Raw genomic sequence first — 18,720 nt, 5'->3', positions numbered from 1 at the left:
GTAATTGTCTCTTTTTTACTCTAAAAGTCCAAGAAAATATCTCTAAAACCAAAGAGTTTGTAAAAAAAAAAAGTCAACCAAAAGACAAAGGAGTATCCATACACTCCATCTGGGGCTTTTCCACCTCTGTTTTTTTTTTCTCTGTAAGCTTCAAAAAGAAATGGAAGTTCTCCCTTATTTCCTGCTCTCTTCCTGTTCTTTCCTTTTTCTCTTTCATGACTTTTAATCTTCAAACCTCATTTTCTCCATTCCTTTACTTCTTTCTTCCTTTCATATATTTCTTACTGTTGTAAGCATTACTTCAAAGACTGTATTCAACTTGTCTGTCTCATCTATTGCTTTTCTATACTCTCAATGAAGCTGGATCATGTTTGATTTCAGTAAAAATGAGGTTCAAACCCTCAACTAACTTTATATCTCATCCAGGACCTGTACTGATTTTCTTCAGGCTTAGACAATTTAACTTTATCTTTCAGGGACAAGATTATACTCATCAACTGCAGATTGGTGTACTGCTCCATTCCCTAGCTCTGTAATACCCACAGGGTTCCATTCAGAATCAATATTTTTCTCTAACTTTGTCTATAGTAGGTAGTAATGCATCTATAAATGCTCATTTGGCCCTGATTGTCTTTCAAAGTGTCTTGTCACTATCAGGGGAAAAAAAAAAAGCATTTGGGGGCAGCTGGGTGGCTCAGTGGATTAAGAGTCAGGCCTAGAGATGGGAGATCCTAGGTTCAAATCTGACCTCAGACACTTCCCAGCTGTGTGACCCTGGGCAAGTCACTTAACCCCCATTGCCTAGCCCTTACCACTCTTCTGCCTTGGAGCCAATAGTATTGGCTCTAAGACCAAAGGTAAGGGCTTAAAAAAAATTTTTTTTTAAAGGAAGTGACAAGAGAGAGCAACCAACAAGCAGAGGAAAAGCCAATAGCAAAACATAATTATATATTTCCACTAGCTATCCTACTTAAGAGCTTCAACTTTCCAATTTCCTAGGAAATAAGAAAAATACCTTCCTATCTTCCATGGGACCAAGACATGATTTACCCAACTAATGAACAAACCCGGACTAAGTGAAAGAAAGACCTCAAATCTGTTTATGTCTCATCACTTATTATAGGAAAAGTCTTTCTTCTTAAAATGTCAAATGAAGCCCAAATAATTGTTTCAGGTGAGTTTTTCTTTGGTTTGTTCATTTTTAAAGAAAATGTCAATGAATTTTTTTGTCAGGTAAATTCTATGAAATATTTACTATTTTTCCCAGCTGTTTCTTTCTCTTTTTTTCTAGACCCTCCCTACTCTCCCCACACTGTAGAAGTCATCATCCAGCAAACAATTATGTATACATAAATTATGTATTGCATATTTCCACTTCCCAGTTCATTATCTGGAGGGGAACATTCATAAGTTATTTTTCAAATATTAAATTTGTAGCCATATATAAGATTCTTTTGGTTTCACTCATTTTACTCTTCATTATCTCATGTAGTTCTTTGCAAGTGTTTTTTTAACTTATCTTTTCATTTCTTATAGTGCAGTTGTATTCTATTCCAATCACACAATTTGTTCATCCATTCCCCAATTGATGGGCCGTCCCTCAATTTCCAATTCTTTGCCACCACAAAAAGAGGTACTATAAATAATTTGGTACATATAGATTCTTTTCCTTTTTCCATGATCTCCTTAGAAAAAGGATCCAACAATATTATTGGTTTAAAGATATACACATTTTATAGAAAATTTTATAACAGTTTTCCAAATTGTTCTCCAAAATGGTTAGGTAAGTTCCACCAACAGTATATTAATGTCCCTACTTTTCCATACCCAACATTTGTCATTTTGCCCTTTTGTTATTTTAGCCATTCTGATGGATACTTCACAGTTGTTTTAGTTTGCATCCCCTAATCGGTAGTGATTTAGAACACTTTTTCATATACCCTTATATGGCTTTGAGTTCTTTATTCAAAAATTGTCTGTTCATATCTTTTGCCCATTTATCAATTGGGATATGGCACTTATTCTTAGAAATTTGACAAAGTTCTCTATATTTTAGATGAGATCTCTGAGAGACTATCAAAATTTGTTCCCAATTTTCTGATTTCCCGCTAATCTTGGTGACATTTCTTTTATTTGTGCAAAAACTTTTAATGTGCTTAAAATTATCCATTTCACATCTCACAATACTCTCCATTTCTTGTTAACTCATGAATTTCTCTCCTAACCAGAAAGCTGATATAATAGTATGTTCCCTATTCTAATTTATTCATGATAACTTCTTTTATGTCTAGATCATGTATCCATTTTGATCCTCTCTTAATAAATGATGTAAATATTGGTCTATACCTAGTTTCTGCCAAATTGCTTTCCTGTTGTCCCAGCAATTTTTACCGAATAATGAATTCTTATCTCAATAACCTGGGTCTATATTTTTATCAAATACAAGGTTGTATATATATATTTTTTACTACTGTTTGTTTTATGTCAGTCCTATTCCACTGATAATTCCTTTCTGTTTCTTAGTCAATATCAGATAGTTTTGATAATTACTACTTCATAATATGACTTAAAATCCAGTACCGTCAGATTGCCTTTCTTTATATTTTTATTAATTCTCTTGATATTCTTGATCTTTTGTTCCTAGGAATTTTATTATTATTTTTCCAGCTCAATTACATAATTTTTGTTAATTTGATTGAGATGGCATTAAATTAGATAGAATTGTCATTTTAATTAAAATAGCTCTGCCCATCCATGCACAATTAATATTTTTCCAATTATTTAAATCTGACTTAATTTGTATAAAAAGTGTTATTATGTTCATGTAGCTCATGGGTTTGTTTTAACAAATAAATTCTCAGATATTTTATTTTGTTTGTAGCTATTTGGAATGGAATATTTCCTTATATCTCTTATTACAGGACTTTGTTAGTAATATATAAAAATGCTAAAGATTTATGTTGGTTTATTTTATATCCTGCTACTTTACTAAAATTATTGACAATTTCAACTAATTTTAGTTGAATCTCTATGATTTTCCACATACAACATTGTATCATCTGCAAATATAGTTAGTTTTATTACCTCTTTGCCCATTCTAATTCCTTCCATTTCTTTTTCTTCTCTTTTTTTACTTCTAACATTTCCAATTCTATGTTAAATAATATTAATAATAATGGGTATCCTGGTTTCACTCTTGATCTTATTAGGAAGGTTTCTAGTTTATCCTCATGAAGTAAGTTCTTTTAAGAATATTGATTTCAGTTGGCCATAATCATAATAACCAGGTCTTGGAAGCAGAATCTGTGAGATGAAGAGATTGGGCCAGATAACTTCTAGCCCAACTCTAACATCCTTGTTATTATGACACTTAAAGTTAATGTCATTTTTTGTTACCTCCCATATTCTCTTTTATCAAGTTCTTAGAATAGTAAAATTTTGGTCAATCTGAAAGTTTAAGGAAATGAAACATTCTTGTCAATTTCATTTTCTAATTAAGTTAAATGTAGGCACAAAATATTTCTTTGTGTCAACACTTGCAATTGAATCTTGATAAACTACTTTTTAAAAAATTAAATGAAGACAATATACTCACTTTTTTTCAGAGCAAAACCTTGCTAAGAATGATGATGACTGGTGATCTTTCAATGAGTTATGGTGAATATTCTGAACATTAAATATCTTTGGATAGTATTACAAATATAGGTAATTTACACATATACATTTTAGACTAAGAAAGTGGTGGAGTATTTTTTTTATTTCTTGTCAGTTTTTCTTTTTCTTTTTTACTTTTTTCTTTAAGAAAGCAAAAACAAATTTAAGAAAGAAAGGAAGGAACAAACAAATGAACGAACTAAGGAAGGAAGAAAGGAAGGAGGAAAGAAAGAGCAGTTAGGTGGCTTAATAGTTAGAGAGCCAGGTCTGGAGACAGGAGGTCCTGGGTTCAAATCCAAATTCAGAAACTTCTTAGCTATATGATCCTGGGCTAATTATTTAACCCCAATTGTCTAGGCCTTCCTGTTCTTCTGCTTTGTAACCAATGCTTAGTATTGATCCTAAGACAGAAAGTAAGGATTTCTTAAAAAAACAAACTATGATTTTATTGAGAGTTCTGGGAAGTCAAATCTCAATAATCAAGTATATACAGTTCTGGCTGTATAGTGACCACTATGCTGAGTTTATCTCTTCTTTTCATGCAGAAGGGCACACTAATTCACCATCCTCCTGAGTATAGATGGTTGCCCTTTAGACCAGTGTGCTACACTCCAGCCAAGATCTGATGGAATATCAATTTTTAATGCTTATGTTTTTGTTTCCATGATGTCAATAAAGGGAAAATATCAAGTTGAAGCTGTTGTGCGTTCTTTTCCCTAAGCAACAATGACAGGGTTTCCTTTCAGCAGCATTGCTTTAGGATAATGCATAAGTTAAGTGGATGGAGAAGAGACTCTATAGCTTAGTGGATACAAAGAAAAACTCAGGGTCACATCCCATTTCTGACGCATGCTGGTCCTGGACAAGATACTAATAATCTCTCAGTGTTTGAGTCAACTCCCTAAGACTATAAGTTTCAAGAAAGGTATTGATTTCTATTGGTGGAGGAAAGTTCTTCACCTGGAGTTCTCTACCCTGATGAAAACACAAGTCAAAAGACAAAAAATAAAAGAAAAGTAGATAGATGATCTCCTCATCTGAAATCCTATTAGAGTGAATGTTCTGAAATTACTCTCCCAATAGCTTCTAACACCAATTGACTGGTCCTCTATCTCAAAGCCTTATGGGTATGCCTGTGGTTTGTTTGTTTTTAATCTAATGTTAAGGTTTACAAATCCCCAAGTCTTTTACTTCCCTTTTGAGAATTAATCAGTTATATAAAATTGCCTAAATCAATTAGATTTTACAAAAGAATTTTTAAAAATTTCCTAATTATCCATGTTACAAAACAAAAGCAAGGAAAAGAAAAGAAAAAAGAAAGTAAAAAAGGACGGTTATGATCCGCATTCAGAGTTTATCAGTTCTCTCTCTAAAGATGAATAGCATTTTTTCATAATGAGTCCTTTGGAACTGTCTTAGATCTTTGTCTCACTAAGTGTTTCATAATTGATCATTCTTATGATATTGCTGTTACTGTGAACAATGTTTTCCTAGTTCTGTTCACTTCACTTTGCATCAGTTCATATAAGTCTTCTCATGTTTTTCTGAAAGTATCTTGTTTCTCATTTTTTATAGTACAATAGTATTCCATAATAATCATATACTACAATTTATTCAGTTATTCCCCAAATGATGGATATCTCCTTGTTTTCCAATTTTTTGTCACCACAAAAAGAGTGGTTATAAATATTTTTGTAGAGATGGTTCCTTTTCCCTTTTTGTTTTTTTTTTTTAATCTTTTGGGGATGCAAACCTAATAGTCATATTGATAGGTCAAAAGATATGCAATTTTATAGTCCTTTGAACATAGTTCCAAATTGTTCTCTGAAATGGATGAACTAGTTCATAATTCTATCAGCAGTGCATTAGTGTCTCAATTTTTCCACACCCCCTTCCAACATTTATCATGTTCTTTTTCTGTCATGTTAGCCAATCTGATAGGAGTAAGGGTGATATCTCAGAGTTATTTTAATTTGCATTTCTCTAATCAATAATTACTTAGAGCATTTTCTAATGTGACTGTTAATTGCTCTGATTTCTTCTTTAAAATTTCTGTTCCTCTTCTTTGATTGCTAATCATTGGATGGCTCATTTTTTTATAAATTTGGCTCAGTTCCTGACATACTTGAAAAATGAGGCTTTTATCAGAGAAACTTGTCATAATTCCCCCCCCCCCCAGTTTCTTGTTTTCCTTCTAATTTTGGTTGCATTAGTTTTGTTTGTACAAAACTTTTTTTTAATTCACATAATTGAAATTATTTCTTATGCTTCCCATGATCCTCTCTATCACTTGTTTGATCATAAATTCTTCCCAAATGGATATTTACTAAAATAAGAATAGTTGGTGCTCTCTTAAAAAAAATACTCCCTTCAAAACAAAACAAAAAAGACTCAGACACACTCTCCAATCAGTACATATGGAGGCTAAGGGAAGCAACAACACTGTTTTTAAAAAAATCAAAAGCTAAGAACTATGATGAACACCCATAATCCCAGAGGACAAATGATGAAACAAATTGTCTATTACAGAGAAGATATGGATTTAAGGTATAGAATGAGATATATCTATTTGTGTTTACATCCAAGAAGAGAATCTGGTTTGCTGGAGCATTCATATTTGTTAAAAGACATTAATTTTCTTTTTTTTTTTTGATGGAGTTGGGTTTGGACATAGAGAAAGACTTCCTTTAATTTTTTATAACTATTACAAATGTGAAATCTTTAGTGCATTCAGATGATGTCATTTCATTATTTATTATTATTATTACTTTCCTAGTTTACTTTGTTAAAAAACTTCTCACTAAGTAAAAGTCATTTGTAAATGTTTATAATATAAAGACAAAACACATTGATTAAACTAAAAAAATGCTTTGTGGTCATGTAACCAGGAAACTAGCACTGAAAATTCTTCATTCCTAAAATATGCTAAGAGAAAAGAAGGGATTTGATATGCTGAATTTAGCATCCAGATGAGAATGATATCTTCACTATTTGTTCCTATAACTTGTTTTTAAAATAAATGTTACTGATATCATTTGCTTTTACTAAGATTAATCTTCTCTCTGTATCTCTCATTCCTCTCCATTCTCAGACAGCTATCCCAGAGAGCAAAGAGTCCATACAACCTGCCAAAGACTGAATGGTTCATTTTCTCATTTCACATGACTATTTTGAATTTAATAGCAAATTCTGGATGCTTCTAAAAGGCACCCAATTTCATAGCAGTAATTGCAGTCCCCTTAGGTGGGGGGAAACTAGGTAGTTCAATGGAAAGAACACTGGGTTGGGAATCAGGAAGACTCATTTTCCTGAGTTCAAATATGACCTCAGAGACTTACTAGCTGGGTGAACCTGGGACAATCACTTAACCCTGTTTGCCTCAGTTAGTCATCTGTATAATGAGCTAGAAAAGAAAATGGCAAACTATTCTAAATATCTTTGCCAAGAAAATCCCAAATGGGGTTATGAAGAATAAGACATGACTGAAATGACTGAACAACAACAACCAAAGGCACCCAATTTCATGGCAGTGATTACCATCCCTTTCTGGTAGGAAAAAAAGGCACAAAAGGCAAGAAACAGATAATTAGCAAAGATTTTGAAAGTGAGGTTTATAGTAATGGTTCATTTTCTTTCTTAGTTTCATCTTGAATTTTGTAGTCTTAAATGGTCAGATATGGACCTAACTCCCTCAATTCAGCCCCCTTCTCCAATGTTCCTATAATTATTAATAGTTCATGTTTACATAGTATTTGTGGATGCTAAATACATCACATTCATTATTTCATTAAATCTTAACTCACAATCCAGTGAGATGAAATGGTAATGGTAGTAGTCTCTCAGAAGCCAAGAATGACGATTGTCTTTGTGCATGTGTGCACAAAGACACTTGTTCGTGAAAGAGATTTAAGTGGAAAAGTCGATGCACAGAGACAGTCCCACTCTCTCGGTGTTGGAAGCCTGGGTCCAGTGGTACGAAAAGTCGTTACACCTGGAGACTTCCTCAGCTGCATTGGGTGGCTGTGTTTTCTTTTGTGCTTCAACACGCCCTAAGCACTCCACAGTGCTTCGCTGCGTCGCCCTCTCAGCCGTTGAACTTCTTATTGGTTTCTTCCGTCTGTTCTGCCGAAGCAGTCTTCACATGCTGGGTGAGCAAAGCCCTGGTTCACCAGGGGTCGATGACCCAATGGCTATCCTCACAAGGTTTAGCCGGCCTGTCGAAGCTGTTGCTCAGGGTGTGGCCGCTGCCGCATGCTAGCAGCTACTGGGAGCCACAAGTGAGAGCTGGGTGTCAGGTGAGGGTCAGAGGCTGCCCTAAGAGGGCACGACAAGCCCTCCATACCAAGGTGCTACCCCTCCCTGAACACCATACAAACACAAAAATCTACGTTATGCCGAGGCTAAGAGGAGATGGATCATTATTGACTCAGAAGTGGAATCAAATGGAGGAATGTAAACAAAAAATTAATAAAATAGATGGCATTTGAGCTAGACCTTACAAAGGATGGGAAGAATTCTAAGCAGAAATGGGGAAAGAGGAAGGGCAGTGGAGGCTGAGCAGGCTAGGCATGAAAAAGGAATAAGAAAAGCAGGTGTGAAGGCAGAACACTATGGGACATTTTTGGATATTTACTTACTACAATAAGCAACACAGTTTAGATAAAGCATAGCTCATTTGGAATGAAGTAATGAGAAAACAAACTAGAAAGGTAGAGTGAAACCAGATTGTGGGAGAATAGATGAACTTTAGAAGGCACTGTATACAGTAATTAGCAAAGGAGTAACAATCTGTCAGATGTATTACTTTACAGTAATTTGAAATATTTGTAATAAGTGCTTTTGTAAGAATTACATAAATCTCTAGCTCCCAATCAATATGGTGAATTTTCTAGAAATCTCTACAATTATGTTATTTGAAATAATATGGTAATAAAAAACTGTAAATTGAAAACACAATTCAAAATAGCATTATTTCCCTACATCAAATCTTCTGAAGCAGACTAATGACCTACTTATTTAAAGGATGAATAAATTAATGCTTAAAAAAAAGAGACTGATACAGAAGGTTGACTAGCCATTTTCTCTAATAATAAGAGATTCATGATGAAAAAGGACATCTACCACTATAGAAAGAACAGAATCCAAATGCAGGTTGAAACATACCATTCTTCACTTTATTTCCTCCATGAATTTTTCCCTAGAGCAAGCAATATGTATCTTGTTTTACAACATAGTAAACAGGGAAATGTGTATTATATGATAATATATGTACAATCTATATCATATTACCTGACTTCTTGGAGAGGGGGGAAAGGAGGAAAAGAGAATGAGAAAATTTTGAACATAGCAAATCATATATATTACATTTTTGTTATGTTACATATTATATTGTTATATATAAAAAATAGTAACTCAAAAAGAAGAGAATTATCGAGCAAATAAATAAGACAGAGGATTGGGGAGTAGTTTATTGTAATTTAATTATCTTAAGACAAAAAAGGAAAGGAAAGGAAAAAATAATACTTTGGAAAGAAAAAAAAGAAAGGGAATGGAATGTATTATCTGATATAACCAGGATATGTAAGGAGACTGTATAAATTTGAAGCATGGGATGGGAGGACCAGATCAATTGAACCTCACTTTCATTTGCACCAGACAATAGAAGATTGAATACATACAGACAGTTTGGTGCCAAAAAAAAACATTAAAAAATTGAGAATGAGGCAGGAATAGTGGAGGTGTGGAGTTGAAGAAAAAGAATGGAGAGGTCAGTCATAAGAAAAACTTTTTTATCATCAACTTGGAGAAAGGCACAGATAGTAAGTAACCCTATCAAATATGCAGAGCCTACAAAGCTTAGAAAAGTAATGAACACACTGGATGACAAAGCATGGTCCAAAAAGATCTTGATAAGTGAAAAACATCAGACTGAATATAATAAGATGAATTTTTTTTTAAACTCTTACCTTCCATCTTAGAATCAATACTATGTATTGGTTCCAAGGCAGAAGAGTGGTAAGGGCTAGGCAAAGGGCTTGCCCAGGGTCACACAGCTGGGAAGTGTCTGAGGCCAGGTTTGAACCTAGGGCCTCCTGTCTCTAGGCCTGGCTCTCAATCCACTGAGCCACCCAGCTGCCCCTTAAGATGAATTTTTTAAGTTTTTATTTTTTTAATTCCAATGAACAACAGTAAAAACAAACATTTTCATATACAAAGTAGAAAAAAGAGGATTATATGTGAAACCACAAATCTCTATTATGTGTGGATTGCTTTTTAAAAAGTATTTAATAAAGCCAATGTCTCTGGAAAAAAAAAACCCACAACAGCAGCTACCACTTATATAGCACCTACTCTGTGCCAAACTTCACAAATATTATCTAATCTTCCTGACCCCTTAAAACCTCTCCAAAAATAGGATTATACACGAAATAAAGCAATTTCAGTCATCTCCATAATTTAGAATATCTAGGATCCCAAAGAGGTAACAGTCCAATAAACAAATATCAGAAGCTAACTTCTAATTCATTCTTTTAGTATCCCCTATTCCATGGTCTATCATGCTCCTGCAGAAATCAAAAAGGGAAAAGCTTGCTCATGCTGTGAGTCTATACTGTGCCAAAACAAAGCTTAGGCAGAGAACAAAGAACCTGAGGGAACAGAGGCAAGACAGGTGTGGTTGTAAGCCTAAGGAAAAGAGCCCAGAATCCAACTGGGACCAGTTCTGCATTTCCCTGGAACATGCTTGGATCATGCACCAAGGCTGTTTAGCCATCAATTGCCTGGCATGGGACAAAACTGATATAGTTTTGAGGTTCAGCCTCTGGGGAAATTCTCATCAAGGGGGAAGGAGACAGAAAGTGAGCAATTGGAGAGTATGAGAAGGAAAAAAATAACGAATTACCAAAGTTCTCTGGAGAAGTAAACTCAACTAGAAATCTTGTATACAAGCAATCAATGGGAGAGGCTTTGATATCAGAAGGGAATGTGGCTTCCAGATCAAGCAAAAGAGTACAGATATTTTTAAATAAATATTGCAAGACAAAGGAAAATGAATCAACACCTGACAAGACATGGCTTACCAAGAAAGTAGGTAACCAGAAAATAAGACATTCCTGATGGTTTTAAATAGAAATAAAAATTATGAAAGCAGAATTTATGGCCTACATAGCACTAACTGGCAAAACAGGAAAACAAACCCATGGTAGCAAGTATTCCCAAAGAAATAAAAAGAGAAAATAACCAATTGGAATGCAAATATTCAGAAGTAAAGGACAATCTAGAAGAAAAAAAGAAAAAAGTAAAAAATTCAAAAGAAACTATGGTCTCCATACAAGCAAAACATTCATCTTGAAGACAGGATGAGTATAGACAAATTAAGTAATATACACTGAAGTCAAAAAACCTGAATAACATAATGTAATAAATAACAACAAAAAAACTGTCTAGAACTTCTGAACACAGTAAACAAAGTGACATTCAAAAGAATCCATAGATTGCCTCCAGAAAAAAAACAACAACAACTGAATGCTACAAACTGCAAAACAAGTAGTGTTAAATTTAACAATTCCACTGACAAACTAATTCTGCAAAGGTCAAGAACAAATATCTTCAATTATAAACACAGCCCCTCCAAACCATAAGATAGAACGGAATTATGTGTACTGAAAAGCAAATGAGCTCAAGATACAACCCAAGGTGACTTATCCTGCAAAACTGAGCTCTAACCATTAATGAAAAGAGGTATTTGAAACATTCCTGGTAAAAGAACCAGACGTGAAGAAAATATCTGATTCTCAAACACCTTAGAGAACAGTACTATAAATACAACACCAAATGATAACAATGACCACAAAATAATAAGAGACCACTATAAGATTTCTTTCTAAATTCACAGAAAGGATATGTTTGGAGTTCTATAAGATTATTTGCTTATAAAAAGGAATAATATGAAAATATGTTTTGTGTGATAATACATGTATAACCCAGACTTAATTGCTTGTCAGCTCTGGGACAGGGAGGGAAAAAGGGAAAGAGACAATATGGATCATATGACTTTGGAAAAATTATGTTAAAATTTTCTATTAAAAATTTTAAATGAAAAATATATTAAATCAAATTAAAAATAAAATAAAATGGGATGGTAAAAATTACTAATATGGAAAGATATTTCACTATTACACATGTAATCTATATCAGATTTCTTACTGTCTCAGAGTGGGGAGAGAAAGAAAAGAGGGAGGGTGAGAATTTGGCTCAAACTTTAAAAAATGGAGGTTAAAAATTGTTTTTCAGGTAACTGAAGAAAAAAAAAGATATTTTTAAAAATTAAAAAAAAAATCCACATAAGGAGACAAGTGAACATAGTGACTATAGAAATCAAATAGAAGCGATGGCAATGAAACAGGCCTGAAATGTCATAGACTAAAACTTCAACACACTTCATCTGAAAGTGAATTGAGGTCTTTTATAAGACTAAATTATGGGGGTGAGGGCAGTTAGGTGGATCAGTGGATAGAGTGCTAGGCCTGGAGGAGGGGGGACTGGGGTTCAAATCTAGCCTCAGACCCTTCCTAGTTGTGTGATCAAGGGCAAGTCACTTAGCCCTGATTGCCCAGTCCTTGCCCTTCTTACTAAGACAGAAAGTAAGGGTTAAAAAAAAAAAAAGACTAAATTATTGAGTGGAAAGACACAGTAAAAAGGGGGAAGATGCTAGAGAAAAATGTGGTATATTCTAATCAAGTCAAAAGCTAAGAAAGAAGGGAAAATAACTTGTAGACTCTCAGGAAAAAGAGAGATTACAAGGGAGTGGGAAAGGAGGCAAAAGAATCAAAAATGAGGGAAAGAAATGGAAACAACTTGTTTTAGCTGTGGGATGGGGCAGTGCTAATGAAAGCCCCTGTAGGAAAAGAGACATATAAAGGGAGATTGGGAGTTAATGGGTATAATTTGCAAGGATTTGGGGGTATAAAGAGGCCACTCATCCTATGTTAGGAGAAGGGAATCTAAGTTTAAAGAATAAGAAGGCATAGGATCTGAGAGGAGATTTCAAGGCAAATGGGGGGGGGGGGTGAATTATAATGGAGAAGACAAAGGTCAATAAGGAAATGCACAATCAAGGACAAATACCATGGAGCAATATCTTCCTCTATCACCTGTAGGAATTGATATATTTCTAAAAGTGAGGCACAACACATAAAAGGGAGGTGAGGTCAAGATCTATGATGTAATAACACCTTAGAAGCTTTAATTCCATGAGGAATACAGAAACTACATAATTATATGGGGCATGAATCAAAGAAAAAACATTAGACTAGATAGAAAAGATTAATAAAGAAAAATTTTAAAGGAATAGAAATATTAAAAACTTACAGCAAAATAAGTTGAGAAGGCTACTTTACTTAACAGGGAAGGGAGAAAATTGAAGAATCAAATAACTCATTAAAAAAGTAATAATAAAATAAAAAAGAAACCAATAAGCAAAACTCTAAAACTAGGGAAAAGAGTAATAAATGGAGAGGGTGGGGGCAATGTTTAAAGATGGAAGAAAGCTAGTGGGAATAGGGTTGCCTTACAAGATATTAAGCTAAAACAATCTGAGGGATGCAGTATTGTGTTTAGAAAAGAAGAGAAGAGAAAATCCTAATTAAAAAAAAAAACAAAGCAAACAGAAGCACATGGATGAAAATATAAACTTAAGCCTTATAACTTTTAATGTACTAAACTCAATAAAATTAAAAAGGGATAGATTGGCTATGAAAATAAAACCCTACAATTTGTTCCTTATAGGAAACACATTTATAAACAAAGCTATACAAAAATTAAAATGATGAGCCAGAAGATTTATTATCCATCAGATAAGTGAAAAAAGTAGGAGTTGCAATAAAGCTATCAGAAAAGGCAAAACCATTTAAACGTTTAAAAAAAGGGGGATCTTCAGTTGAAAGTAACCATAGACAACAAGTCAATATCAGTAAGTTAAATGCTCCAAATGCTTTAGAATCTAAATTGATAAAGGAAAGGTTAAAGTGAGATGAAATAGATTGCACATAGCACTGCTATCCAGTGCTACAACCTGAAAATCTTTGGCCCTTCCCAATCCATCCCCCAAACAGTTCATTACCAAATCCTGCCAATTCACCTTAATATCATTGCTGTGTTTTCTAGCTATGGGAACTTATTTATATGTCTTTGAGGAACTGATGAAGTATGTCAATACTTTAGACACCCAAATTCACACAGTTAGAAAATGCAAAGATGAAATTTGAACACATCTTCCCTGTGCCTTTCTCTGGCTGTCTATCTCTGGCTCTGGCTCTCTTTATCTCTGCTTGTCTTTGTGTTTCTAGCACTCTATTTCTCTGTCTCTGACTCTCGGTCTGTTTGTGCCTCTGTGTCTGGCTGATCATCTGTTGTTCTGTCCATCTGTCTTTCTTTCTCTGGTAGAGTTTCCTTTGTTTTTAAAGTTTGATAGTTCTCCTTTTCTGTAGTCATCATTATTGTCTACACCTTTATTCCTTCATGCTCTGATACCAATATAAAATCCTGTTTGGTTTTTAAAGCCCTTCTTAACCTGGCCCCTTCCTACCATCTAATCTTTGTGTGTGGGAAGTTTCAACTTTCTTGGATCACGTAGGTGACATGGGTCTGAGTACTCTGCATCAGACTTGACTTGGACATAAGCCTGAACTTGACCAGTGTAAAAATAGACTCGAATCCAGGACTTCAATCCCCAGAAATCCTTGCTCCACTTCTCCAGAATGCCCTCTAATCTCACTGAATTCTCACCTGGGCCAAGAGCGAGATGGGGTATTTAAACCTGGTTGTGAATAGGCTTGGTCTCTTTTGGACTTCCATTTTGGAGCAGACGCGTCTCTTTCATGATGTGAGGTTATCTTGTCTAGGCCTCTCTGGCCTAGGCATATGTTTTCCTATTCTGTATTTTCTTTAATCCTTAACCTTTAATAAACCTCATAAAAATATAATGCTCCTTGCAGAGAGAAACTAATTTCTACCTGCCTCAGTTTCCCAAAAATTTTAATCTTTACACCAAATATGAAAGACAGGATAAAAAGGGAAGTGTGACCTCTCTCTGTCTCTGGCTGCCCAACAAGAAACTCCTGTGCTGGAGTACAGCTGAAAAAGCCATGTAGGTAGCTAGACTAGGCTCTCCCTCCCTCCCTCCCTCCCTCCCTCCCTCTCTCTCTCTCTCTCTCTCTCTCTCTCTCTCTCTCTCTCTCTCTCTCTCTCTCTCTCTCTCTCTCTCTCTCTCTCTCTCTCTCTCTCTCACCTATCCAAGTAATTCTAATAAGCTGTATTAAAAATCTAAGGACCAGAACCCTAATTTTATAAAAATGTCTTATACCTTATTCCTCTTCCTATATTCTGTGGTCCAGTGTTGGTGACTTCCTTACTGTTCCTTGCCCAAGACACTACCTCCTGACACTAGTCTAGACATTTTCTTTGGCTGTCCTCCATACCTAGAACTTTCTCCCTCTTCATCCCCACCTCCTGACTTGCCCAGCTTCCTTCAAATTCCCATTAGAATTACACTTCCTACAAGAATCTTTCCCCTATCCCCTTTAATATTACTGCCTTCCAACTGAGATTTTTAAAATTTTTAATCGTATATATCTTGTCTATAAAAAGTTGTTTATATGTCATCTCCCCCTTTAGACTATGACCTACTTGTCAGCAGGGACTGTTTTTATATCATTGTACTTCTATCACTATAGGTAGTAGGTATTACTTGTTGACTTCACTTGACTCAGTCTGATTATTGCAGCAGTTTGCAAGATAGCCTACCATAATGGAAGGAAAGCTGGCCTTGCAATGGGTTTCTTTTTCAGTTGTGTTAACTGAACAAGTCACTTTCTTCCTCTGTGCTCCGGGTCATTATCTAAAACTAAAAGCTGCAGAAAAAGGACTAACTTGCAGTGATAAAGGGAGTTTTCTCACTGAGGGAACCAAAATCACATAACTGGTTATTATTGCCTTTATTGTTATTCAGTCCTTCAGTCATATCAGGCTCTTCATCACCTTGTTTGGGGCCTTCTTGGCAAAGATACTGGAGTGGGTTGCCATTTTCTTCTTCAGCTCATTTTATAGATGAGGAAACTGAGACTTGCCCAGGGTCACAAAGTTCCTAAGTGTCTGAGGCTAGTTTTGAACTCAGTTCTCCCTGACTCCAGGTTCACTGCTCTGCCCACTGATCCATTTGGCTGCTTCCTATTAAGCTCCATCATATCCCTATCCTCTACCTCACCCAATTTTTGTGACACTCACATGAGGTCATTCATGTAAAGTATTTCATAGATATCAAAGAATCATATAAACATCACTCGATTCCTATCATGTGCTAGGCACTGGGTGATACCAAGATAATGTCTATCATTGTTGCTGTTACCATGACTACTTCCACTAATGTTAGAACCTTCCACACCTTAGTAGAAGGCTTCATGAGTTGTTCTGACCAAAAAATACAACTAGTATCTAAACTTCTGGTAATGAGCCGCTATGAATTTAGATAGGCAGCTCAGAAATACAGTTCCCTGCCCAGCTCATTCTCAATACCTTGAGGGGAACATTCAGAATTTGTGCTTTACTAGCATTAGTTTTTCTGTTTGTTTGTTTTTTTTTTTAAACCTTTACCTTCCATCTTGGAGTCAATATTGGCTCCAAGGCAGAAGAATGGTAAGGGCTAGGTAATGGGGGTCAAGTGACTTGCCCAGGGTCACACAGCTGGGAAGTGTCTGAGGCCAGATTTGAACCCAGGACCTCCCATCTCTAGGCCTGGCTCCCAATCCACTGAGCTACCCAGCTGCCCCCTACTGGCATTAGTTTTAAAGATCCAGATCACCAGGATGAGGTATCTGAATAGGACTTTTGTGGAAACTGCATACAGGTGTTTCTATTCTTCTGACATTCATTAGATAAGATTAAATGTTTATTAAGTAGTTAAAGATAGAAGCAATCTTAAGAGCATGTTACCAGCTGATGGTATCTGAATATGCATCTCTTGGATAATATCTTGTCTTTCCAAGGCAGCTTCATAGATTTGAAAAAAGTGACAGTGCCAAGAGCACGTACTATGGAGTTGAATGGACAATAGATAGTTATTGACAAAGTAATGGTGCCAGACTGTGATATAATTCTCATTTTAAATGCTTCCCCAGACAAGCGCATTAATGCACCACTATCAGAGCTGTCAGTTGGTCCCACCTTCTGGAAAGAAATTTGGAATTATGCTAACAAAACAAGTAAAATGTCCAGACTCTTTGACCCAGAAATCTCACTCCTAAGCATATCCCAGAAGAAGATCAAAGTTAGAGGGGGAAAGTCCATACATGTACCAGAAATGTTGTGGTTGCAAAGAGCTGGAAATAAAGTAGCTGCCTAAACAAATTGTGGTACATTAATTCAATGGAATATTATTGTATAGTATGGCAGAGTAGAAAGAGAGCTGGCTCCAAAGCCAGGAAGATTCTAATTAAAGTCTTCCCTTTGACACATACTGGTTGTGTATCTAATATTTTAACCTCTCAGTCCTCTAGATAAGATCACAAGGTAGAAGACACTGTGTGGACCTGCAATGGTAGGTGGAATTTCCTCAACTGAGAGTTCCCTATATTAATAAAATCGTAGATACAATCTATAAATAAATAAATGCTTATTATTGTGCCATAAGTAAAATGAACATGAAGAATGCAAAAAATCATGGGAAGGCACACATAGGTATGTGTATTTAAAATGAGACAATTTGAACTAGGAACTAGGAAAAAATATACACAACTATACACAACTAAAATCATGTAAATGGAAAGAATACTACCTACAACATTGAAAATAAATTCAGTTCAAATGTAATGATCAAAATTTGTCCTAAAAAAGTGGAGGAAAAACATATGCCTCCCTCTTATTTGCAGAAATGTGTGACTATAGGCCTAGGACATTATGTGTTTTGCCAGCCTCCGCTTATTTTGCTGAATTGCTTTTTTTCTCCCTTTCTTTCTTGTTTTGTTCTTTGGTAAAATGAATGATCCTGAGTAGGGGAGGAGGAAAAGATATACTTGGGGATGAAGATAATATAAAATAAAATATAGCAATAATTTTTTAAATTATAAAATACTTTTCAATTTCTCATATCTTCCTCTTTAGACTTTTAGAAAGCCAATAAACCAATACCCCAAACATGGGGAAGATGGACTCACTTATCATCTTATGTAGAATTTTGAACACTATGCATAATGAATTCTCATCTTCCTAGTTTTTTTATCTGCATTTTTACATTTGTTTCTGCAAGAAAGCAAAAATAATTCCCTCTCTTAAAAGGGGAACTGAGCAGAGTAATGTCCATTATTGTTAAATTACATTGACAACTTTCTATAATAATCCTAAGGTCAAGGACAAATTACTGTTTAAAAAAAAACAATGACCCACATTCCATTTTTACATTACTGAAAACTCCATTAGCAATTTCATTTGAATAGACTAGGACTCTTCCTGTAACCACTGGCAAATAACCCTCTGTGATCAATCAGATTTTCTTCTTAATTTAGGGTGAAAGGTTTAAAAGCTTTGCATGGAAAAAAAAAAAACATGCTTTCATCAAATCCTTAAAACACCAATTCTCTAAGAAGATACACTCCTAGTCAAAAAATCTCCTGTGCCAGTCTATTTAGCAGACTGAAGGGGATAAGCAGAAAGTTGGCAGGTTAACAAATATACTTTTAAAGATTTCCCCCTAAAACTAGCTAGGGTTCCACAATGTGATATAAAGTGAAAGGATTGCAATATAAAAGGTAATTTTAATGAGGGAGAAAATAAGAATCTGTTTAAAGACACTAGTATGGATTCACAGGGAAGTCAGTGACTGATTTAGATTTTTAAAAGGTATATATGTGGCTTCTAGGACCTAAGATGGTAGAGTAAGAAATGCTCCAAGCCCATCCAAACTCATCTCCAATCATCCACACACCAAAAAAGAAAGACAAAGGAAAGCTGGAGGGACAAATTTCATTAGAATCAGCATACAGTATTGTGGGAAGCTGGAGAGTGGGGTCTAGTCCA

Source organism: Monodelphis domestica, chromosome 4 (assembly GCF_027887165.1).
Source record: "Monodelphis domestica isolate mMonDom1 chromosome 4, mMonDom1.pri, whole genome shotgun sequence".
NCBI lineage: Eukaryota > Metazoa > Chordata > Mammalia > Didelphimorphia > Didelphidae > Monodelphis > Monodelphis domestica.
This window is presented reverse-complemented; position numbering follows the sequence as displayed.